Source organism: Ranitomeya variabilis, chromosome 1 (assembly GCF_051348905.1).
Source record: "Ranitomeya variabilis isolate aRanVar5 chromosome 1, aRanVar5.hap1, whole genome shotgun sequence".
Classification (NCBI taxonomy): domain Eukaryota; kingdom Metazoa; phylum Chordata; class Amphibia; order Anura; family Dendrobatidae; genus Ranitomeya; species Ranitomeya variabilis.
Genome location: NC_135232.1, coordinates 912624325 through 912645392, shown reverse-complemented (window position 1 = coordinate 912645392; position 21068 = coordinate 912624325). Strand labels below are relative to the sequence as shown.

General features: G+C 46.2%; 3 non-coding genes and 40 pseudogenes across 3 annotated transcripts; all 43 read left to right on the top strand.

Moving 5' to 3' along the window:
* The first annotated feature begins 73 nt into the window (after positions 1-73).
* On the top strand, positions 74-248 carry LOC143796522 (U2 spliceosomal RNA; annotated as a pseudogene).
* Positions 249-423: 175 nt separating this feature from the next.
* LOC143796170 (U2 spliceosomal RNA) lies at positions 424-597 on the top strand (annotated as a pseudogene).
* Positions 598-773: 176 nt separating this feature from the next.
* Positions 774-947, top strand: LOC143794717 (U2 spliceosomal RNA; annotated as a pseudogene).
* A 176-nt stretch (positions 948-1123) lies between these two features.
* On the top strand, positions 1124-1297 carry LOC143795500 (U2 spliceosomal RNA; annotated as a pseudogene).
* Positions 1298-1473: 176 nt separating this feature from the next.
* Positions 1474-1647, top strand: LOC143794690 (U2 spliceosomal RNA; annotated as a pseudogene).
* Positions 1648-1823: 176 nt separating this feature from the next.
* Positions 1824-1997, top strand: LOC143795499 (U2 spliceosomal RNA; annotated as a pseudogene).
* Positions 1998-2173: 176 nt separating this feature from the next.
* Positions 2174-2347, top strand: LOC143794418 (U2 spliceosomal RNA; annotated as a pseudogene).
* A 176-nt stretch (positions 2348-2523) lies between these two features.
* On the top strand, positions 2524-2697 carry LOC143795498 (U2 spliceosomal RNA; annotated as a pseudogene).
* Positions 2698-2873: 176 nt separating this feature from the next.
* On the top strand, positions 2874-3047 carry LOC143794689 (U2 spliceosomal RNA; annotated as a pseudogene).
* A 176-nt stretch (positions 3048-3223) lies between these two features.
* LOC143795496 (U2 spliceosomal RNA) lies at positions 3224-3397 on the top strand (annotated as a pseudogene).
* A 176-nt stretch (positions 3398-3573) lies between these two features.
* Positions 3574-3747, top strand: LOC143794417 (U2 spliceosomal RNA; annotated as a pseudogene).
* A 176-nt stretch (positions 3748-3923) lies between these two features.
* LOC143795495 (U2 spliceosomal RNA) lies at positions 3924-4097 on the top strand (annotated as a pseudogene).
* Positions 4098-4273: 176 nt separating this feature from the next.
* Positions 4274-4447, top strand: LOC143794336 (U2 spliceosomal RNA; annotated as a pseudogene).
* A 175-nt stretch (positions 4448-4622) lies between these two features.
* LOC143794405 (U2 spliceosomal RNA) lies at positions 4623-4797 on the top strand (annotated as a pseudogene).
* A 175-nt stretch (positions 4798-4972) lies between these two features.
* Positions 4973-5146, top strand: LOC143796169 (U2 spliceosomal RNA; annotated as a pseudogene).
* A 176-nt stretch (positions 5147-5322) lies between these two features.
* Positions 5323-5496, top strand: LOC143794716 (U2 spliceosomal RNA; annotated as a pseudogene).
* A 176-nt stretch (positions 5497-5672) lies between these two features.
* Positions 5673-5846, top strand: LOC143795494 (U2 spliceosomal RNA; annotated as a pseudogene).
* Positions 5847-6022: 176 nt separating this feature from the next.
* On the top strand, positions 6023-6196 carry LOC143794688 (U2 spliceosomal RNA; annotated as a pseudogene).
* A 176-nt stretch (positions 6197-6372) lies between these two features.
* LOC143796482 (U2 spliceosomal RNA) lies at positions 6373-6546 on the top strand (annotated as a pseudogene).
* A 176-nt stretch (positions 6547-6722) lies between these two features.
* On the top strand, positions 6723-6896 carry LOC143796037 (U2 spliceosomal RNA; annotated as a pseudogene).
* Positions 6897-7072: 176 nt separating this feature from the next.
* Positions 7073-7246, top strand: LOC143795493 (U2 spliceosomal RNA; annotated as a pseudogene).
* A 176-nt stretch (positions 7247-7422) lies between these two features.
* LOC143795492 (U2 spliceosomal RNA) lies at positions 7423-7596 on the top strand (annotated as a pseudogene).
* A 176-nt stretch (positions 7597-7772) lies between these two features.
* Positions 7773-7923, top strand: LOC143796214 (U2 spliceosomal RNA; annotated as a pseudogene).
* A 198-nt stretch (positions 7924-8121) lies between these two features.
* Positions 8122-8295, top strand: LOC143795491 (U2 spliceosomal RNA; annotated as a pseudogene).
* Positions 8296-8471: 176 nt separating this feature from the next.
* Positions 8472-8662, top strand: LOC143794591 (U2 spliceosomal RNA). Its single transcript, XR_013220425.1, has one exon. It is a non-coding gene; the product is annotated as a U2 spliceosomal RNA (small nuclear RNA).
* Positions 8663-8821: 159 nt separating this feature from the next.
* Positions 8822-8995, top strand: LOC143794503 (U2 spliceosomal RNA; annotated as a pseudogene).
* A 176-nt stretch (positions 8996-9171) lies between these two features.
* LOC143795490 (U2 spliceosomal RNA) lies at positions 9172-9345 on the top strand (annotated as a pseudogene).
* Positions 9346-9521: 176 nt separating this feature from the next.
* On the top strand, positions 9522-9673 carry LOC143796002 (U2 spliceosomal RNA; annotated as a pseudogene).
* A 198-nt stretch (positions 9674-9871) lies between these two features.
* On the top strand, positions 9872-10045 carry LOC143796578 (U2 spliceosomal RNA; annotated as a pseudogene).
* Positions 10046-10221: 176 nt separating this feature from the next.
* On the top strand, positions 10222-10395 carry LOC143795489 (U2 spliceosomal RNA; annotated as a pseudogene).
* A 176-nt stretch (positions 10396-10571) lies between these two features.
* Positions 10572-10762, top strand: LOC143794727 (U2 spliceosomal RNA). Its single transcript, XR_013220431.1, has one exon. It is a non-coding gene; the product is annotated as a U2 spliceosomal RNA (small nuclear RNA).
* Positions 10763-10921: 159 nt separating this feature from the next.
* On the top strand, positions 10922-11095 carry LOC143794350 (U2 spliceosomal RNA; annotated as a pseudogene).
* Positions 11096-11270: 175 nt separating this feature from the next.
* Positions 11271-11445, top strand: LOC143794599 (U2 spliceosomal RNA; annotated as a pseudogene).
* Positions 11446-11620: 175 nt separating this feature from the next.
* On the top strand, positions 11621-11794 carry LOC143794502 (U2 spliceosomal RNA; annotated as a pseudogene).
* A 176-nt stretch (positions 11795-11970) lies between these two features.
* Positions 11971-12144, top strand: LOC143795487 (U2 spliceosomal RNA; annotated as a pseudogene).
* A 176-nt stretch (positions 12145-12320) lies between these two features.
* Positions 12321-12494, top strand: LOC143795794 (U2 spliceosomal RNA; annotated as a pseudogene).
* Positions 12495-12670: 176 nt separating this feature from the next.
* Positions 12671-12844, top strand: LOC143794676 (U2 spliceosomal RNA; annotated as a pseudogene).
* Positions 12845-13020: 176 nt separating this feature from the next.
* LOC143795908 (U2 spliceosomal RNA) lies at positions 13021-13194 on the top strand (annotated as a pseudogene).
* A 176-nt stretch (positions 13195-13370) lies between these two features.
* On the top strand, positions 13371-13522 carry LOC143795745 (U2 spliceosomal RNA; annotated as a pseudogene).
* Positions 13523-13720: 198 nt separating this feature from the next.
* On the top strand, positions 13721-13872 carry LOC143795744 (U2 spliceosomal RNA; annotated as a pseudogene).
* Positions 13873-14070: 198 nt separating this feature from the next.
* Positions 14071-14261, top strand: LOC143794590 (U2 spliceosomal RNA). The gene has a single exon (XR_013220424.1). It is a non-coding gene; the product is annotated as a U2 spliceosomal RNA (small nuclear RNA).
* Positions 14262-20435: 6174 nt separating this feature from the next.
* LOC143795486 (U2 spliceosomal RNA) lies at positions 20436-20609 on the top strand (annotated as a pseudogene).
* A 176-nt stretch (positions 20610-20785) lies between these two features.
* On the top strand, positions 20786-20937 carry LOC143796001 (U2 spliceosomal RNA; annotated as a pseudogene).
* Positions 20938-21068: the final 131 nt, after the last annotated feature.

Genomic DNA, 21068 nt, shown 5'->3' with positions numbered 1-21068 from the left:
TCTTTTGCTACGTCTCCACAGTGGGTGTCGGTTGTAGGCCTTGGTGCGGCCCAATGGCAAACCATTTCTGATCATCTCTTCTCGGCCAAATGGCTCAAGATCAAGCGTAGTGTCTATTCTTATTAGTTTAATATCTGATACGTCCCCTATTTGGGGACCATATATTAAATTGATTTTTGGAACAGGGAGCTGGAAATGGAGCTTGCTTTGTCACACGGAACCTTCACTGGGATGGAGGGTGTGGTTATGCAGATTCAAAATGCGTTGCGCACAGCTTGAACACATGCACACCGCAGAACTGTCATCGACAGAGCATCCAGAGTTTCTGGAAATGTCTTCCCTGCGGCAATCTTTTGCTACGTCTCCACAGTGGGTGTCGGTTGTAGGCCTTGGTGCGGCCCAAGTGGCAAAACATTTCTGATCATCTATTCTCGGCCAAATGGCTCAAGATCAAGCGTAGTGTCTGTTCTTATTAGTTTAATATCTGATACGTCCCCTATTTGGGGACCATATATTAAATGGATTTTTGGAACAGGGAGCTGGAAATGGAGCTTGCTTTGTCACACGGAACCTTCACGGGGATGGAGGGTGTGGTTATGCAGATTCAAAACGCGTTGCGCACAGCTTGAACACATGCACACCGCAGAACTGTCATCGATAGAGCATCCAGAGTTTCTGGAAATGTCTTCCCTGCCGCAATCTTTTGCTACGTCTCCACAGTGGGTGTCGGTTGTAGGCCTTGGTGCGGCCCAAGTGGCAAACCATTTCTGATCATCTCTTCTCGGCCAAATGGCTCAAGATCAAGCGTAGTGTCTGTTCTTATTAGTTTAATATCTGATACGTCCCCTATTTGGGGACCATATATTAAATGGATTTTTGGAACAGGGAGCTGGAAATGGAGCTTGCTTTGTCACACAGAACCTTCACGGGGATGGAGGGTGTGGTTATGCAGATTCAAAACGCGTTGCGCACAGCTTAAACACATGCACACCGCAGAACTGTCATCGATAGAGCATCCAGAGTTTCTGGAAATGTCTTCCCTGCGGCAATCTTTTGCTACGTCTCCACAGTGGGTGTCGGTTGTAGTCCTTGGTGCGGCCCAAGTGGCAAACCATTTCTGATCATCTCTTCTCGGCCAAATGGCTCAAGATCAAGCGTAGTGTCTGTTCTTATTAGTTTAATATCTGATACGTCCCCTATTTGGGGACCATATATTAAATGGATTTTTGGAACAGGGAGCTGGAAATGGAGCTTGCTTTGTCACACGGAACCTTCACGGGGATGGAGGGTGTGGTTATGCAGATTCAAAACGCGTTGCGCACAGCTTGAACACATGCACACCGCAGAACTGTCATCGACAGAGCATCCAGAGTTTCTGGAAATTTCTTCCCTGCGGCAATCTTTTGCTACGTCTCCACAGTGGGTGTCGGTTGTAGGCCTTGGTGCGGCCCAAGTGGCAAACCATTTCTGATCATCTCTTCTCGGCCAAATGGCTCAAGATCAAGCGTAGTGTCTGTTCTTATTAGTTTAATATCTGATACGTCCCCTATTTGGGGACCATATATTAAATGGATTTTTGGAACAGGGAGCTGGAAATGGAGCTTGCTTTGTCACACGGAACCTTCATGGGGATGGAGGGTGTGGTTATGCAGATTCAAAACGCGTTGCGCACAGCTTGAACACATGCACACCGCAGAACTGTCATCGACAGAGCATCCAGAGTTTCTGGAAATGTCTTCCCTGCGGCAATCTTTTGCTATGTCTCCACAGTGGGTGTCGGTTGTAGGCCTTGGTGCGGCCCAAGTGGCAAACCATTTCTGATCATCTCTTCTCGGCCAAATGGCTCAAGATCAAGCGTAGTGTCTGTTCTTATTAGTTTAATATCTGATACGTCCCCTATTTGGGGACCATATATTAAATGGATTTTTGGAACAGGGAGCTGGAAATGGAGCTTGCTTTGTCACACGGAACCTTCACGGGGATGGAGGGTGTGGTTATGCAGATTCAAAACGTGTTGCGCACAGCTTGAACACATGCACACCGCAGAACTGTCATCGATAGAGCATCCAGAGTTTCTGGAAATGTCTTCCCTGCGGCAATCTATTGCTACGTCTCCACAGTGGGTGTCGGTTGTAGGCCTTGGTGCGGCCCAAGTGGCAAACCATTTCTGATCATCTCTTCTCGGCCAAATGGCTCAAGATCAAGCGTAGTGTCTGTTCTTATTAGTTTAATATCTGATACGTCCCCTATTTGGGGACCATATATTAAATTGATTTTTGGAACAGAGAGCTGGAAATGGAGCTTGCTTTGTCACACGGAACCTTCACGGGGATGGAGGGTGTGGTTATGCAGATTCAAAACGCGTTGCGCACAGCTTGAACACATGCACACCGCAGAACTGTCATCGATAGAGCATCCAGAGTTTCTGGAAATGTCTTCCCTGCGGCAATCTTTTGCTACGTCTCCACAGTGGTTGTCGGTTGTAGTCCTTGGTGCGGCCCAAGTGGCAAACCATTTCTGATCATCTCTTCTCGGCCAAATGGCTCAAGATCAAGCGTAGTGTCTGTTCTTATTAGTTTAATATCTGATACGTCCCCTATTTGGGGACCATATATTAAATGGATTTTTGGAACAGGGAGCTGGAAATGGAGCTTGCTTTGTCACACGGAACCTTCACGGGGATGGAGGGTGTGGTTATGCAGATTCAAAACGCGTTGCGCACAGCTTGAACACATGCACACCGCAGAACTGTCATCGACAGAGCATCCAGAGTTTCTGGAAATGTCTTCCCTGCGGCAATCTTTTGCTACGTCTCCACAGTGGGTGTCGGTTGTAGGCCTTGGTGCGGCCCAAGTGGCAAACCATTTCTGATCATCTCTTCTCGGCCAAATGGCTCAAGATCAAGCGTAGTGTCTGTTCTTATTAGTTTAATATCTGATACGTCCCCTATTTGGGGACCATATATTAAATGGATTTTTGGAACAGGGAGCTGGAAATGGAGCTTGCTTTGTCACACGGAACCTTCATGGGGATGGAGGGTGTGGTTATGCAGATTCAAAACGCGTTGCGCACAGCTTGAACACATGCACACCGCAGAACTGTCATCGACAGAGCATCCAGAGTTTCTGGAAATGTCTTCCCTGCGGCAATCTTTTGCTATGTCTCCACAGTGGGTGTCGGTTGTAGGCCTTGGTGCGGCCCAAGTGGCAAACCATTTCTGATCATCTCTTCTCGGCCAAATGGCTCAAGATCAAGCGTAGTGTCTGTTCTTATTAGTTTAATATCTGATACGTCCCCTATTTGGGGACCATATATTAAATGGATTTTTGGAACAGGGAGCTGGAAATGGAGCTTGCTTTGTCACACGGAACCTTCACGGGGATGGAGGGTGTGGTTATGCAGATTCAAAACGTGTTGCGCACAGCTTGAACACATGCACACCGCAGAACTGTCATCGATAGAGCATCCAGAGTTTCTGGAAATGTCTTCCCTGCGGCAATCTATTGCTACGTCTCCACAGTGGGTGTCGGTTGTAGGCCTTGGTGCGGCCCAAGTGGCAAACCATTTCTGATCATCTCTTCTCGGCCAAATGGCTCAAGATCAAGCGTAGTGTCTGTTCTTATTAGTTTAATATCTGATACGTCCCCTATTTGGGGACCATATATTAAATTGATTTTTGGAACAGAGAGCTGGAAATGGAGCTTGCTTTGTCACACGGAACCTTCACGGGGATGGAGGGTGTGGTTATGCAGATTCAAAACGCGTTGCGCACAGCTTGAACACATGCACACCGCAGAACTGTCATCGACAGAGCATCCAGAGTTTCTGGAAATGTCTTCCCTGCTGCAATCTTTTGCTACGTCTCCACAGTGGGTGTCGGTTGTAGGCCTTGTTGCGGCCCAAGTGGCAAACCATTTCTGATCATCTCTTCTCGGCCAAATGGCTCAAGATCAAGCGTAGTGTCTGTTCTTATTAGTTTAATATCTGATACGTCCCCTATTTGGGGACCATATATTAAATGGATTTTTGGAACAGGGAGCTGGAAATGGAGCTTGCTTTGTCACACGGAACCTTCACGGGGATGGAGGGTGTGGTTATGCAGATTCAAAACGCGTTGCGCACAGCTTGAACACATGCACACCGCAGAACTGTCATCGACAGAGCATCCAGAGTTTCTGGAAATGTCTTCCCTGCGGCAATCTTTTGCTATGTCTCCACAGTGGGTGTCGGTTGTAGGCCTTGGTGCGGCCCAAGTGGCAAACCATTTCTGATCATCTCTTCTCGGCCAAATGGCTCAAGATCAAGCGTAGTGTCTGTTCTTATTAGTTTAATATCTGATACGTCCCCTATTTGGGGACCATATATTAAATTGATTTTTGGAACATGGAGCTGGAATTGGAGCTTGCTTTGTCACACGGAACCTTCACGGGGATGGAGGGTGTGGTTATGCAGATTCAAAACGCGTTGCGCACAGCTTGAACACATGCACACCGCAGAACTGTCATCGACAGAGCATCCAGAGTTTCTGGAAATGTCTTCCCTGTGGCAATCTTTTGCTACGTCTCCACAGTGGGTGTCGGTTGTAGGCCTTGGTGCGGCCCAATGGCAAACCATTTCTGATCATCTCTTCTCGGCCAAATGGCTCAAGATCAAGCGTAGTGTCTGTTCTTATTAGTTTAATATCTGATACGTCCCCTATTTGGGGACCATATATTAAATTGATTTTTGGAACAGGGAGCTGGAAATGGAGCTTGCTTTGTCACACGGAACCTTCACTGGGATGGAGGGTGTGGTTATGCAGATTCAAAATGCGTTGCGCACAGCTTGAACACATGCACACCGCAGAACTGTCATCGACAGAGCATCCAGAGTTTCTGGAAATGTCTTCCCTGTGGCAATCTTTTGCTACGTCTCCACAGTGGGTGTCGGTTGTAGGCCTTGGTGCGGCCCAAGTGGCAAAACATTTCTGATCATCTATTCTCGGCCAAATGGCTCAAGATCAAGCGTAGTGTCTGTTCTTATTAGTTTAATATCTGATACGTCCCCTATTTGGGGACCATATATTAAATGGATTTTTGGAACAGGGAGCTGGAAATGGAGCTTGCTTTGTCACACGGAACCTTCACGGGGATGGAGGGTGTGGTTATGCAGATTCAAAACGCGTTGCGCACAGCTTGAACACATGCACACCGCAGAACTGTCATCGATAGAGCATCCAGAGTTTCTGGAAATGTCTTCCCTGCCGCAATCTTTTGCTACGTCTCCACAGTGGGTGTCGGTTGTAGGCCTTGGTGCGGCCCAAGTGGCAAACCATTTCTGATCATCTCTTCTCGGCCAAATGGCTCAAGATCAAGCGTAGTGTCTGTTCTTATTAGTTTAATATCTGATACGTCCCCTATTTGGGGACCATATATTAAATGGATTTTTGGAACAGGGAGCTGGAAATGGAGCTTGCTTTGTCACACAGAACCTTCACGGGGATGGAGGGTGTGGTTATGCAGATTCAAAACGCGTTGCGCACAGCTTAAACACATGCACACCGCAGAACTGTCATCGATAGAGCATCCAGAGTTTCTGGAAATGTCTTCCCTGCGGCAATCTTTTGCTACGTCTCCACAGTGGGTGTCGGTTGTAGTCCTTGGTGCGGCCCAAGTGGCAAACCATTTCTGATCATCTCTTCTCGGCCAAATGGCTCAAGATCAAGCGTAGTGTCTGTTCTTATTAGTTTAATATCTGATACGTCCCCTATTTGGGGACCATATATTAAATGGATTTTTGGAACAGGGAGCTGGAAATGGAGCTTGCTTTGTCACACGGAACCTTCACGGGGATGGAGGGTGTGGTTATGCAGATTCAAAACGCGTTGCGCACAGCTTGAACACATGCACACCGCAGAACTGTCATCGACAGAGCATCCAGAGTTTCTGGAAATTTCTTCCCTGCGGCAATCTGTTGCTACGTCTCCACAGTGGGTGTCGGTTGTAGGCCTTGGTGCGGCCCAAGTGGCAAACCATTTCTGATCATCTCTTCTCGGCCAAATGGCTCAAGATCAAGCGTAGTGTCTGTTCTTATTAGTTTAATATCTGATACGTCCCCTATTTGGGGACCATATATTAAATGGATTTTTGGAACAGGGAGCTGGAAATGGAGCTTGCTTTGTCACACGGAACCTTCATGGGGATGGAGGGTGTGGTTATGCAGATTCAAAACGCGTTGCGCACAGCTTGAACACATGCACACCGCAGAACTGTCATCGATAGAGCATCCAGAGTTTCTGGAAATGTCTTCCCTGCCGCAATCTTTTGCTACGTCTCCACAGTGGGTGTCGGTTGTAGGCCTTGGTGCGGCCCAAGTGGCAAACCATTTCTGATCATCTCTTCTCGGCCAAATGGCTCAAGATCAAGCATAGTGTCTGTTCTTATTAGTTTAATATCTGATACGTCCCCTATTTGGGGACCATATATTAAATGGATTTTTGGAACAGGGAGCTGGAAATGGAGCTTGCTTTGTCACACGGAACCTTCACGGGGATGGAGGGTGTGGTTATGCAGATTCAAAACGCGTTGCGCACAGCTTGAACACATGCACACCGCAGAACTGTCATCGATAGAGCATCCAGAGTTTCTGGAAATGTCTTCCCTGCGGCAATCTTTTGCTACGTCTCCACAGTGGGTGTCGGTTGTAGGCCTTGGTGCGGCCCAAGTGGCAAACCATTTCTGATCATCTCTTCTCGGCCAAATGGCTCAAGATCAAGCGTAGTGTCTGTTCTTATTAGTTTAATATCTGATACGTCCCCTATTTGGGGACCATATATTAAATTGATATTTGGAACAGGGAGCTGGAAATGGAGCTTGCTTTGTCACACGGAACCTTCACGGGGATGGAGGGTGTGGTTATGCAGATTCAAAACGCGTTGCGCACAGCTTGAACACATGCACACCGCAGAACTGTCATCGACAGAGCATCCAGAGTTTCTGGAAATGTCTTCCCTGCGGCAATCTTTTGCTACGTCTCCACAGTGGGTGTCGGTTGTAGGCCTTGGTGCGGCCCAAGTGGCAAACCATTTCTGATCATCTCTTCTCGGCCAAATGGCTCAAGATCAAGCGTAGTGTCTGTTCTTATTAGTTTAATATCTGATACGTCCCCTATTTGGGGACCATATATTAAATGGATTTTTGGAACAGGGAGCTGGAAATGGAGCTTGCTTTGTCACACGGAACCTTCACGGGGATGGAGGGTGTGGTTATGCAGATTCAAAACGCGTTGCGCACAGCTTGAACACATGCACACCGCAGAACTGTCATCGACAGATCATTCAGAGTTTCTGGAAATGTCTTCCCTGCGGCAATCTTTTGCTATGTCTCCACAGTGGGTGTCGGTTGTAGGCCTTGGTGCGGCCCAAGTGGCAAACCATTTCTGATCATCTCTTCTCGGCCAAATGGCTCAAGATCAAGCGTAGTGTCTGTTCTTATTAGTTTAATATCTGATACGTCCCCTATTTGGGGACCATATATTAAATGGATTTTTGGAACAGGGAGCTGGAAATGGAGCTTGCTTTGTCACACGGAACCTTCACGGGGATGGAGGGTGTGGTTATGCAGATTCAAAACGCGTTGCGCACAGCTTGAACACATGCACACCGCAGAACTGTCATCGATAGAGCATCCAGAGATTCTGGAAATGTCTTCCCTGCGGCAATCTTTTGCTACGTCTCCACAGTGGGTGTCGGTTGTAGGCCTTGGTGCGGCCCAAGTGGCAAACCATTTCTGATCATCTCTTCTCGGCCAAATGGCTCAAGATCAAGCGTAGTGTCTGTTCTTATTAGTTTAATATCTGATACGTTCCCTATTTGGGGACCATATATTAAATTGATTTTTGGACAGGGAGCTGGAAATGGAGCTTGCTTTGTCACACGGAACCTTCACGGGGATGGAGGGTGTGGTTATGCAGATTCAAAACGCGTTGCGCACAGCTTGAACACATGCACACCGCAGAACTGTCATCAACAGAGCATCCAGAGTTTCTGGAAATGTCTTCCCTGCGGCAATCTTTTGCTACGTCTCCACAGTGGGTGTCGGTTGTAGGCCTTGGTGCGGCCCAAGTGGCAAACCATTTCTGATCATCTCTTCTCGGCCAAATGGCTCAAGATCAAGCGTAGTGTCTGTTCTTATTAGTTTAATATCTGATACGTCCCCTATTTGGGGACCATATATTAAATGGATTTTTGGAACAGGGAGCTGGAAATGGAGCTTGCTTTGTCACACGGAACCTTCACGGGGATGGAGGGTGTGGTTATGCAGATTCAAAACGCGTTGCGCACAGCTTGAACACATGCACACCGCAGAACTGTCATCGATAGAGCATCCAGAGTTTCTGGAAATGTCTTCCCTGCGGCAATCTTTTGCTACATCTCCACAGTGGGTGTCGGTTGTAGGCCTTGGTGCGGCCCAAGTGGCAAACCATTTCTGATCATCTCTTCTCGGCCAAATGGCTCAAGATCAAGCGTAGTGTCTGTTCTTATTAGTTTAATATCTGATACGTCCCCTATTTGGGGACCATATATTAAATGGATTTTTGGAACAGGGAGCTGGAAATGGAGCTTGCTTTGTCACACGGAATCTTCACTGGGATGGAGGGTGTGGTTATGCAGATTCAAAACGCGTTGCGCACAGCTTGAATACATGCACACCGCATAACTGTCATCGACAGAGCATCCAGAGTTTCTGGAAATGTCTTCCCTGCGGCAATCTTTTGCTACGTCTCCACAGTGGGTGTCGGTTGTAGGCCTTGGTGCGGCCCAAGTGGCAAAACATTTCTGATCATCTCTTCTCGGCCAAATGGCTCAAGATCAAGCGTAGTGTCTGTTCTTATTAGTTTAATATCTGATACGTCCCCTATTTGGGGACCATATATTAAATTGATTTTTGGAACAGGGAGCTGGAAATGGAGCTTGCTTTGTCACACGGAACCTTCACGGGGATGGAGGGTGTGGTTATGCAGATTCAAAACGCGTTGCGCACAGCTTGAACACATGCACACCGCAGAACTGTCATCGATAGAGCATCCAGAGTTTCTGGAAATGTCTTCCCTGCGGCAATCTTTTGCTACGTCTCCACAGTGGGTGTCGGTTGTAGGCCTTGGTGCGGCCCAAGTGGCAAACCATTTCTGATCATCTCTTCTCGGCCAAATGGCTCAAGATCAAGCGTAGTGTCTGTTCTTATTAGTTTAATATCTGATACGTCCCCTATTTGGGGACCATATATTAAATGGATTTTTGGAACAGGGAGCTGGAAATGGAGCTTGCTTTGTCACACGGAACCTTCACGGGGATGGAGGGTGTGGTTATGCAGATTCAAAACGCGTTGCGCACAGCTTGAACACATGCACACCGCAGAACTGTCATCGACAGAGCATCCAGAGTTTCTGGAAATGTCTTCCCTGTGGCAATCTTTTGCTACGTCTCCACAGTGGGTGTCGGTTGTAGGCCTTGGTGCGGCCCAAGTGGCAAACCATTTCTGATCATCTCTTCTCGGCCAAATGGCTCAAGATCAAGCGTAGTGTCTGTTCTTATTAGTTTAATATCTGATACGTCCCCTATTTGGGGACCATATATTAAATGGATTTTTGGAACAGGGAGCTGGAAATGGAGCTTGCTTTGTCACACGGAACCTTGACGGGGACGGAGGGTGTGGTTATGCAGATTCAAAATGCGTTGCGCACAGCTTGAACACATGCACACCGCAGAACTGTCATCGACAGAGCATCCAGAGTTTCTGGAAATGTCTTCCCTGCGGCAATCTTTTGCTATGTCTCCACAGTGGGTGTCGGTTGTAGGCCTTGGTGCGGCCCAAGTGGCAAACCATTTCTGATCATCTCTTCTCGGCCAAATGGCTCAAGATCAAGCGTAGTGTCTGTTCTTATTAGTTTAATATCTGATACGTCCCCTATTTGAGGACCATATATTAAATGGATTTTTGGAACAGGGAGCTGGAAATGGAGCTTGCTTTGTCACACGGAACCTTCACGGGGATGGAGGGTGTGGTTATGCAGATTCAAAATGCGTTGCGCACAGCTTGAACACATGCACACCGCAGAACTGTCATCGACAGAGCATCCAGAGTTTCTGGAAATGTCTTCCCTGCGGCAATCTTTTGCTACATCTCCACAGTGGGTGTCGGTTGTAGGCCTTGGTGCGGCCCAAGTGGCAAACCATTTCTGATCATCTCTTCTCGGCCAAATGGCTCAAGATCAAGCGTAGTGTCTGTTCTTATTAGTTTAATATCTGATACGTCCCCTATTTGGGGACCATATATTAAATGGATTTTTGGAACAGGGAGCTGGAAATGGAGCTTGCTTTGTCACACGGAACCTTCACGGGGATGGAGGGTGTGGTTATGCAGATTCAAAACGCGTTGCGCACAGCTTGAACACATGCACACCGCAGAACTGTCATCGATAGAGCATCCAGAGTTTCTGGAAATGTCTTCCCTGCGGCAATCTTTTGCTACGTCTCCACAGTGGGTGTCGGTTGTAGGCCTTGGTGCGGCCCAAGTGGCAAACCATTTCTGATCATCTCTTCTCGGCCAAATGGCTCAAGATCAAGCGTAGTGTCTGTTCTTATTAGTTTAATATCTGATACGTCCCCTATTTGGGGACCATATATTAAATGGATTTTTGGAACAGGGAGCTGGAAATGGAGCTTGCTTTGTCACACGGAATCTTCACGGGGATGGAGGGTGTGGTTATGCAGATTCAAAACGCGTTGCGCACAGCTTGAACACATGCACACCGCAGAACTGTCATCGATAGAGCATCCAGAGTTTCTGGAAATGCCTTCCCTGCGGCAATCTTTTGCTACGTCTCCACAGTGGGTGTCGGTTGTAGGCCTTGGTGCGGCCCAAGTGGCAAACCATTTCTGATCATCTCTTCTCGGCCAAATGGCTCAAGATCAAGCGTAGTGTCTGTTCTTATTAGTTTAATATCTGATACGTCCCCTATTTGGGGACCATATATTAAATTGATTTTTGGAACAGGGAGCTGGAATTGGAGCTTGCTTTGTCACACGGAACCTTCACGGGGATGGAGGGTGTGGTTATGCAGATTCAAAACGCGTTGCGCACAGCTTGAACACATGCACACCGCAGAACTGTCATCGACAGAGCATCCAGAGTTTCTGGAAATGTCTTCCCTGCGGCAATCTTTTGCTACGTCTCCACAGTGGGTGTCGGTTGTAGGCCTTGGTGCGGCCCAATGGCAAACCATTTCTGATCATCTCTTCTCGGCCAAATGGCTCAAGATCAAGCGTAGTGTCTGTTCTTATTAGTTTAATATCTGATACGTCCCCTATTTGGGGACCATATATTAAATGGATTTTTGGAACAGGGAGCTGGAAATGGAGCTTGCTTTGTCACACGGAACCTTCACTGGGATGGAGGGTGTGGTTATGCAGATTCAAAACGCGTTGCGCACAGCTTGAACACATGCACACCGCAGAACTGTCATCGACAGAGCATCCAGAGTTTCTGGAAATGTCTTCCCTGCGGCAATCTTTTGCTACGTCTCCACAGTGGGTGTCGGTTGTAGGCCTTGGTGCGGCCCAAGTGGCAAAACATTTCTGATCATCTCTTCTCGGCCAAATGGCTCAAGATCAAGCGTAGTGTCTGTTCTTATTAGTTTAATATCTGATACGTCCCCTATTTGGGGACCATATATTAAATTGATTTTTGGAACAGGGAGCTGGAAATGGAGCTTGCTTTGTCACACGGAACCTTCACGGGGATGGAGGGTGTGGTTATGCAGATTCAAAACGCGTTGCGCACAGCTTGAACACATGCACACCGCAGAACTGTCATCGATAGAGCATCCAGAGTTTCTGGAAATGTCTTCCCTGCGGCAATCTTTTGCTACGTCTCCACAGTGGGTGTCGGTTGTAGGCCTTGGTGCGGCCCAAGTGGCAAACCATTTCTGATCATCTCTTCTCGGCCAAATGGCTCAAGATCAAGCGTAGTGTCTGTTCTTATTAGTTTAATATCTGATACGTCCCCTATTTGGGGACCATATATTAAATGGATTTTTGGAACAGGGAGCTGGAAATGGAGCTTGCTTTGTCACACGGAACCTTCACGGGGATGGAGGGTGTGGTTATGCAGATTCAAAACGCGTTGCGCACAGCTTGAACACATGCACACCGCAGAACTGTCATCGACAGAGCATCCAGAGTTTCTGGAAATGTCTTCCCTGCGGCAATCTTTTGCTATGTCTCCACAGTGGGTGTCGGTTGTAGGCCTTGGTGCGGCCCAAGTGGCAAACCATTTCTGATCATCTCTTCTCGGCCAAATGGCTCAAGATCAAGCGTAGTGTCTGTTCTTATTAGTTTAATAGCTGATACGTCCCCTATTTGGGGACCATATATTAAATGGATTTTTGGAACAGGGAGCTGGAAATGGAGCTTGCTTTGTCACACGGAACCTTCACGGGGATGGAGGGTGTGGTTATGCAGATTCAAAACGCGTTGCGCACAGCTTGAACACATGCACACCGCAGAACTGTCATCGACAGAGCATCCAGAGTTTCTGGAAATGTCTTCCCTGCGGCAATCTTTTGCTACATCTCCACAGTGGGTGTCGGTTGTAGGCCTTGGTGCGGCCCAAGTGGCAAACCATTTCTGATCATCTCTTCTCGGCCAAATGGCTCAAGATCAAGCGTAGTGTCTGTTCTTATTAGTTTAATATCTGATACGTCCCCTATTTGGGGACCATATATTAAATGGATTTTTGGAACAGGGAGCTGGAAATGGAGCTTGCTTTGTCACACGGAACCTTCATGGGGATGGAGGGTGTGGTTATGCAGATTCAAAATGCGTTGCGCACAGCTTGAACACATGCACACCGCAGAACTGTCATCGACAGAGCATCCAGAGTTTCTGGAAATGTCTTCCCTGCGGCAATCTTTTGCTACGTCTCCACAGTGGGTGTCGGATGTAGGCCTTGGTGCGGCCCAAGTGGCAAACCATTTCTGATCATCTCTTCTCGGCCAAATGGCTCAAGATCAAATGTAGTGTCTGTTCTTATTAGTTTAATATCTGATACGTCCCCTATTTGGGGACCATATATTAACTGGATTTTTGGAACAGGGAGCTGGAAATGGAGCTTGCTTTGTCACGCGGAACCTTCACGGGGATGGAGGGTGTGGTTATGCAGATTCAAAACGCGTTGCGCACAGCTTGAACACATGCACACCGCAGAACTGTCATCGATAGAGCATCCAGAGTTTCTGGAAATGTCTTCCCTGCGGCAATCTTTTGCTACGTCTCCACAGTTGGTGTCGGTTGTAGGCCTTGGTGCGGCCCAAGTGGCAAACCATTTCTGATCATCTCTTCTCGGCCAAATGGCTCAAGATCAAGCGTAGTGTCTGTTCTTATTAGTTTAATATCTGATACGTCCCCTATTCGGGGACCATATATTAAATGGATTTTTGGAACAGGGAGCTGGAAATGGAGCTTGCTTTGTCACACAGAACCTTTACGGGGATGGAGGGTGTGGTTATGCAGATTCAAAATGCGTTGCGCACAGCTTGAACACATGCACACCGTAGAACTGTCATCGACAGAGCATCCAGAGTTTCTGGAAATGTCTTCCCTGCGGCAATCTTTTGCTACGTCTCCACAGTGGGTGTCGGTTGTAGGCCTTGGTGCGGCCCAAGTGGCAAACCATTTCTGATCATCTCTTCTCGGCCAAATGGCTCAAGATCAAGCGTAGTGTCTGTTCTTATTAGTTTAATATCTGATACGTCCCCTATTCGGGGACCATATATTAAATGGATTTTTGGAACAGGGAGCTGGAAATGGAGCTTGCTTTGTCACACAGAACCTTTACGGGGATGGAGGGTGTGGTTATGCAGATTCAAAATGCGTTGCGCACAGCTTGAACACATGCACACCGTAGAACTGTCATCGACAGAGCATCCAGAGTTTCTGGAAATGTCTTCCCTGCGGCAATCTTTTGCTACGTCTCCACAGTGGGTGTCGGTTGTAGGCCTTGGTGCGGCCCAAGTGGCAAACCATTTCTGATCATCTCTTCTCGGCCAAATGGCTCAAGATCAAGCGTAGTGTCTGTTCTTATTAGTTTAATATCTGATACGTCCCCTATTTGGGGACCATATATTAAATGGATTTTTGGAACAGGGAGCTGGAAATGGAGCTTGCTTTGTCACACGGAATCTTCACTGGGATGGAGGGTGTGGTTATGCAGATTCAAAACGCGTTGCGCACAGCTTGAACACATGCACACCGCAGAACTGTCATCGACAGAGCATCCAGAGTTTCTGGAAATGTCTTCCCTGCGGCAATCTTTTGCTACGTCTCCACAGTGGGTGTCGGTTGTAGGCCTTGGTGCGGCCCAAGTGGCAAAACATTTCTGATCATCTCTTCTCGGCCAAATGGCTCAAGATCAAGCGTAGTGTCTGTTCTTATTAGTTTAACCCCTTCCCGACATTTGACGTACTATCCCGTCGAGGTGGGGTGGGCCCCCATGACCGCCGACGGGATAGTACGTCATACGCGATCGGCCGCGCTCACGGGGGGAGCGCGGCCGATCGCGGCCGGGTGTCAGCTGCATATCGCAGCTGACATCCGGCACTATGTGCCAGGAGCGGTCACGGACCGCCCCCGGCACATTAACCCCCGGCACACCGCGATCAAACATGATCGCGGTGTACCGGCGGTACAGGGAAGCATCGCGCAGGGAGGGGGCTCCCTGCGTGCTTCCCTGAGACGATCGGTACAAGGTGATGTACTCACCTCGTACCGAACGTCTTCTCCCTGCAGGCTCCGGATCCAAAATGGCCGAGGGGCTGTATCCGGGTCCTGCAGGGAGCACTTCCGGGTCGGAGCAGGCTGCAGATGAAAGCTGCAGCCTGCTCCGATGAAAGGATGATCGCCGATCTCATAGAGTGCTGTGCACACTATCAGATCTGCGATCTGTGATGTCCCCCCCTGGGACAAAGTAAAAAAGTAAAAAAAAAAATTTCCACATGTGTAAAAAAAAAAAAAAAAAATTCCTAAATAAATAATAATAAAAAAAAAAATATTATTCCCATAAATACATTTCTTTATCTAAAAAAAACAAACAAAAACAATAAAAGTACACATATTTAGTATCGCCGCGTCCGTAACGACCCAACCTATAAAACTGGCCCACTAGTTAACCCCTTCAGTAAACACCGTAAGAAAAAAAAAAAAAAAACGAGGCAAAAAACAACGCTTTATTACCATACCGCCGAACAAAAAGTGGAATAACACGCGATCAAAAAGACGGATATAAATAACCATGTTACCGCTGAAAACGTCATCTTGTCCCGCAAAAAACGAGCCGCCATACAGCATCATCAGCAAAAAAATAAAAAAGTTATAGTCCTCAGAATAAAGCGATGCCAAAATAATTATTTTTTCTATAAAATAGTTTTTATCGTATAAAAGCGTCAAAACATAAAAAAATGATATAAATGAGATATCGCTGTAATCGTACTGACCCGACGAATAAAACTGCTTTATCAATTTTACCAAACGCAGAACGGTATAAACGCCTCTCCCAAAAGAAATTCATGAATAGCTGGTTTTTGGTTATTCTGCCTCACAAAAATCGGAATAAAAAGTGATAAAAAATGGTCACGTGTCCGAAAATGTTACCAATAAAAACGTCAACTCGTCCCGCAAAAAACAAGACCTCACATGACTCTGTGGACCAAAATGTGGAAAAATTATAGGTCTCAAAATGTGGAGACGCAAAAACTTTTTTGCTATAAAAAGCGTCTTTTAGTCTGGTTTCACACTTGCGTTTTTATCTGCATGCGTTTTTTAAAAAAACCGCATGTGTGAAAAAATGCATGTAAACGCGGTAAAACGCATGCGTTTTTATAGAAAAACACAAGAAAACAAGAAAAAAAAAAAACCCCTAACCCTACCCCTAACCCTACCCCTAACCTGAAATACGTGGCACTGAAATACGTGGCACTGAAATATACGTTTAAATACGTATATACGTATATAAGTGCCACGATATTTCAGTGGCCACGTATTTAAGTGCCACGTATTTAAGTGCCACGTATTTCAGTGCCACGTATTTCAGTGCCACGTATTTCAGTGCCACGTATTTCAGTGCCACGTATTTACGTGCCACGTATTTTTCAGTGCCTGAAATACGTGGCACTGAAATACGTGGCACTGAAATACGTGGCACTGAAATATCGTGGCACTGAAATATCGTGGCACTGAAGTATTTACGTGCCACGTATTTTTCAGTGCCTGAAATACGTGGCACTGAAATACGTGGCACTGAAATATCGTGGCACTGAAATACGTGGCACTTAAATACGTGGCACTTAAATACGTGGCACTTAAATACGTGGCACTTAAATACGTGGCTCTTAAATACGTGGCACTTATATACGTGGCACTTATATACGTGGCACTTATGACTGTCAGAAAATGTTCAGTAAACGGTTAGGGGTGAGGTTAGGGGTAGGGTTTCAGGTAGAATTGGGGAGATTCCACTGTTCAGGCACATCAGGGGCTCTCCAAACGCGACATGGCGTCCAATCTCAATTCCAGCCAATTCTGCGTTGAAAAAGTAAAACAGTGCTCCTTCCCTTCCGAGCTCTCCCGTGCGTCCAAAAAGGGGTTTACCCCAACATATGGGGTATCAGCGTACTAGGGACAAATTGAACAACAACTTCTGGGGTCCAAGTTCTCTTGTTATCCTTGGGAAAATAAAAATTTGGGGGGCTAAAAATCATTTTTGTGGGAAAAAAAATATGTTTTATTTTCACGGCTCTGCGTTGTAAACTGTAGTGAAACACTTGGGGGTTCAAAGTTCTCACAACACATCTAGATAAGTTCCTTGGGAGGTCTAGTTTCCAATATGGGGTCACTTGTGGGGGGTTTGTACTATTTGGGTACATCAGGGGCTCTGCAAATGCAACGTGACGCCTGCAGACCAATCCATTTAAGTCTGCATTCCAAATGGCGCTCCTTCCCTTCCGAGCTCTGTCATGCGCCCAAACAGTGGTTCCCCCCCACATAGGGGGTATCAGCGTACTCAGGACAAATTGGACAACAACGTTTAGGGTCCAATTTATCCTGATACCCTTGTGAAAATACAAAACTGGGGGCTAAAAAATCATTTTTGTGAAAAAAAAAAAATAATTTTTATTTTCACGGCTCTGCGTTATAAACTGTAGTGAAACACTTGGGGGTTCAAAGTTCTCACAACACATCTAGATAAGTTCCTTGGGGGGTCTAGTTTCCAATATGGGGTCACTTGTGGGGGGTTTGTACTGTTTGGGTACATCAGGGGCTCTGCAAATGCAACGTGACGCCTGCAGACCAATCCATTTAAGTCTGCATTCCAAATGGCGCTCCTTCCCTTCCGAGCTCTGTCATGCGCCCAAACAGTGGTTCCCCCCCACATAGGGGGTATCAGCGTACTCAGGACAAATTGGACAACAACGTTTAGGGTCCAATTTATCCTGATACCCTTGTGAAAATACAAAACTGGGGGCTAAATTTCATTTTTGTGAAAAAAAAAAAAAAATTATTTTCACGGCTCTGCGTTATAAACTGTAGTGAAACACTTGGTGGTTCAAAGTTCTCACAACACATCTAGATAAGTTCCTTGGGGGGTCTAGTTTCCAATATGGGGTCACTTGTGGGGGGTTTGTACTGTTTGGGTACATCAGGGGCTCTGCAAATGCAACGTGACGCCTGCAGACCAATCCATTTAAGTCTGCATTCCAAATGGCGCTCCTTCCCTTCCGAGCTCTGTCATGCGCCCAAACAGTGGTACCCCCCCACATATGGTGTATCAGCGTACTCAGGACAAATTGGACAACAACTTTTGGGGTCCAATTTATCCTGATACCCTTGTAAAAATACAAAACTGGGGGCTAAAAAATCATTTTTGTGAAAAAAAAAATAATTTTTATTTTCACGGCTCTGCGTTATAAACTGTAGTGAAACACTTGGGGGTTCAAAGCTCTCAAAACACATCTAGATAAGTTCCTTAGGGGGTCTACTTTCCAAAATGGTGTCACTTGTGGGGGGGTTTAATGTTTAGGCACATCAGGGGCTCTCCAAACGCAACATGGCATCCCATCTTAATTCCAGTCAATTTTGCATTGAAAAGTAAAATAGCGCTTCTTCCCTTCTGAGCTCTGCTATGCGCCCAAACAATGGTTTACACCCACATATGGGGTATCGTCGTACTCAGGACAAATTGCACAACAACTTTTGTGGTCTAATTTCTTCTCTTACCCTTGGGGAAATAAAAAAATGGGGGTTAAAAGATCATTTTTGTGAAAAAATATGATTTTTTATTTTTACGGCTCTGCATTATAAACTTCTGTGAAGCACTTGTTGGGTCAAAGTGCTCAACACACATCTAGATAAGTTCCTTAAGGGGTCTACTTTCCAAAATGGTGTCACTCGTGGGGGGTTTCAATGTTTAGGCACATCAGGGGCTCTCCAAACGCAACATGGCGTCCCATCTCAATTCCAGTCAATTTTGCATTGAAAAGTCAAATGGCGCTCCTTCCCTTCTGAGCTCTGCCCTGCGCCCAAACAATGGTTTACACCCACATATGGGGTATCAGTGTACTCAGGACAAATTGCACAACAATTTTTGGGGTCCAATTTCTTCTCTTACCCTTGGGAAAATAAAAAATTGGGGGTGAAAAGATCATTTTTGTGAAAAAATATGATTTTTTATTTTTACGGCTCTGCATTATAAACTTCTGTGAAGCACTTGGTGGGTCAAAGTGCTCACCACACATCTAGATAAGTTCCTTAGGGGGTCTACTTTCCAAAATGGTGTCACTTGTTAGGGGTTTCAATGTTTAGGCACATCAAGGGCTCTCTAAATGCAACATGGCGTCCCATCTCAATTCCAGTCAATTTTGCATTGAAAAGTCAAATGGCGCTCCTTCCCTTCCGAGCTCTGCCCTGCGCCCAAACAATGGTTTACACCCACATATGGGGTATCAGCGTACTCAGGACAAATTGCACAACAATTTTTGGGGTCCAATTTCTTCTCTCACCCTTGGGAAAATTAAAAAATTGGGGGTGAAAAGATCATTTTTGTGAAAAAATATGATTTTTTATTTTTACGGCTCTGCATTATAAACTTCTGTAAAGCACTTGTTGGGTCAAAGTGCTCACCACACATCTAGATAAGTTCCTTAGGGGGTCTACTTTCCAAAATGGTGTCACTTGTTAGGGGTTTCAATGTTTAGGCACATCAGGGGCTCTCCAAATGCAACATGGCGTCCCATCTCAATTCCAGTCAATTTTGCATTGAAAAGTCAAATGGCGCTCCTTTGCTTCCAAGCTCTGCCATGCGCCCAAACTGTGGTTTACCCCCACATATGGGGTATCAGCGTACTCAGGACAAATTGTACAACAACTTTTGGGGTCTATTTTCTCCTGTTACCCTTGGTAAAATAAAACAAATTGGAGCTGAAATAAATTTTGTGTGAAAAAAAGTTAAATGTTCATTTTTATTTAAACATTCCAAAAATTCCTGTGAAACACCTGAAGGGTTAATAAACTTCTTGAAAGTGGTTTTGAGTACCTTGAGGGGTGCAGTTTTTAGAATGGTGTCACACTTGGGTATTTTCTATCATATAGACCCGTCAAAATGACTTCAAATGAGATGTGGTCCCTAAAAAAAAATGGTGTTGTAAAAATGAGAAATTGCTGGTCAACTTTTAACCCTTATAACTCCGTCAGAAAAAAAAATTTTGGTTCCAAAATTGTGCTGATGTAAAGTAGACATGTGGGAAATGTTATTTATTAAGTATTTTGTGTGACATATGTCTGTGATTTAAGGGCATAAAAATTCAAAGTTGGAAAATTGCGAAATTTTCAACATTTTCGCCAAATATTCGTTTTTTTCACAAATAAACGCAAGTTATATCGAAGAAATTTTACCACTAACATGAAGTACAATATGTCACGAGAAAACAATGTCAGAATCGCCAAGATCCGTTGAAGCGTTCCAGAGTTATAACCTCATAAAGGGACAGTGGTCAGAATTGTAAAAATTGGCCCGGTCATTAACGTGCAAACCACCCTTGGGGGTGAAGGGGTTAATATCTGATACGTCCCCTATTTGGGGACCATATATTAAATTGATTTTTGGAACAGGGAGCTGGAAATGGAGCTTGCTTTGTCACACGGAACCTTCACGGGGATGGAGGGTGTGGTTATGCAGATTCAAAACGCGTTGCGCACAGCTTGAACACATGCACACCGCAGAACTGTCATCGATAGAGCATCCAGAGTTTCTGGAAATGTCTTCCCTGCGGCAATCTTTTGCTACGTCTCCACAGTGGGTGTCGGTTGTAGGCCTTGGTGCGGCCCAAGTGGCAAACCATTTCTGATCATCTCTTCTCGGCCAAATGGCTCAAGATCAAGCGTAGTGTCTGTTCTTATTAGTTTAATATCTGATACGTCCCCTATTTGGGGACCATATATTAAATGGATTTTTGGAACAGGGAGCTGGAAATGGAGCTTGCTTTGTCACACGGAACCTTCACGGGGATGGAGGGTGTGGTTATGCAGATTCAAAACGCGTTGCGCACAGCTTGAACACATGCACACCGCAGAACTGTCATCGACAGAGCATCCAGAGTTTCTGGAAATGTCTTCCCTGCGGCAATCTTTTGCTACGTCTCCACAGTGGGTGTCGGTTGTAGGCCTTGGTGCGGCCCAAGTGGCAAACCATTTCTGATCATCTCTTCTCGGCCAAATGGCTCAAGATCAAGCGTAGTGTCTGTTCTTATTAGTTTAATATCTGATACGTCCCCTATTTGGGGACCATATATTAAATGGATTTTTGGAACAGGGAGCTGGAAATGGAGCTTGCTTTGTCACACGGAACCTTGACGGGGACGGAGGGTGTGGTTATGCAGATTCAAAATGCGTTGCGCACAGCTTGAACACATGCACACCGCAGAACTGTCATCGACAGAGCATCCAGAGTTTCTGGAAATGTCTTCCCTGCGGCAATCTTTTG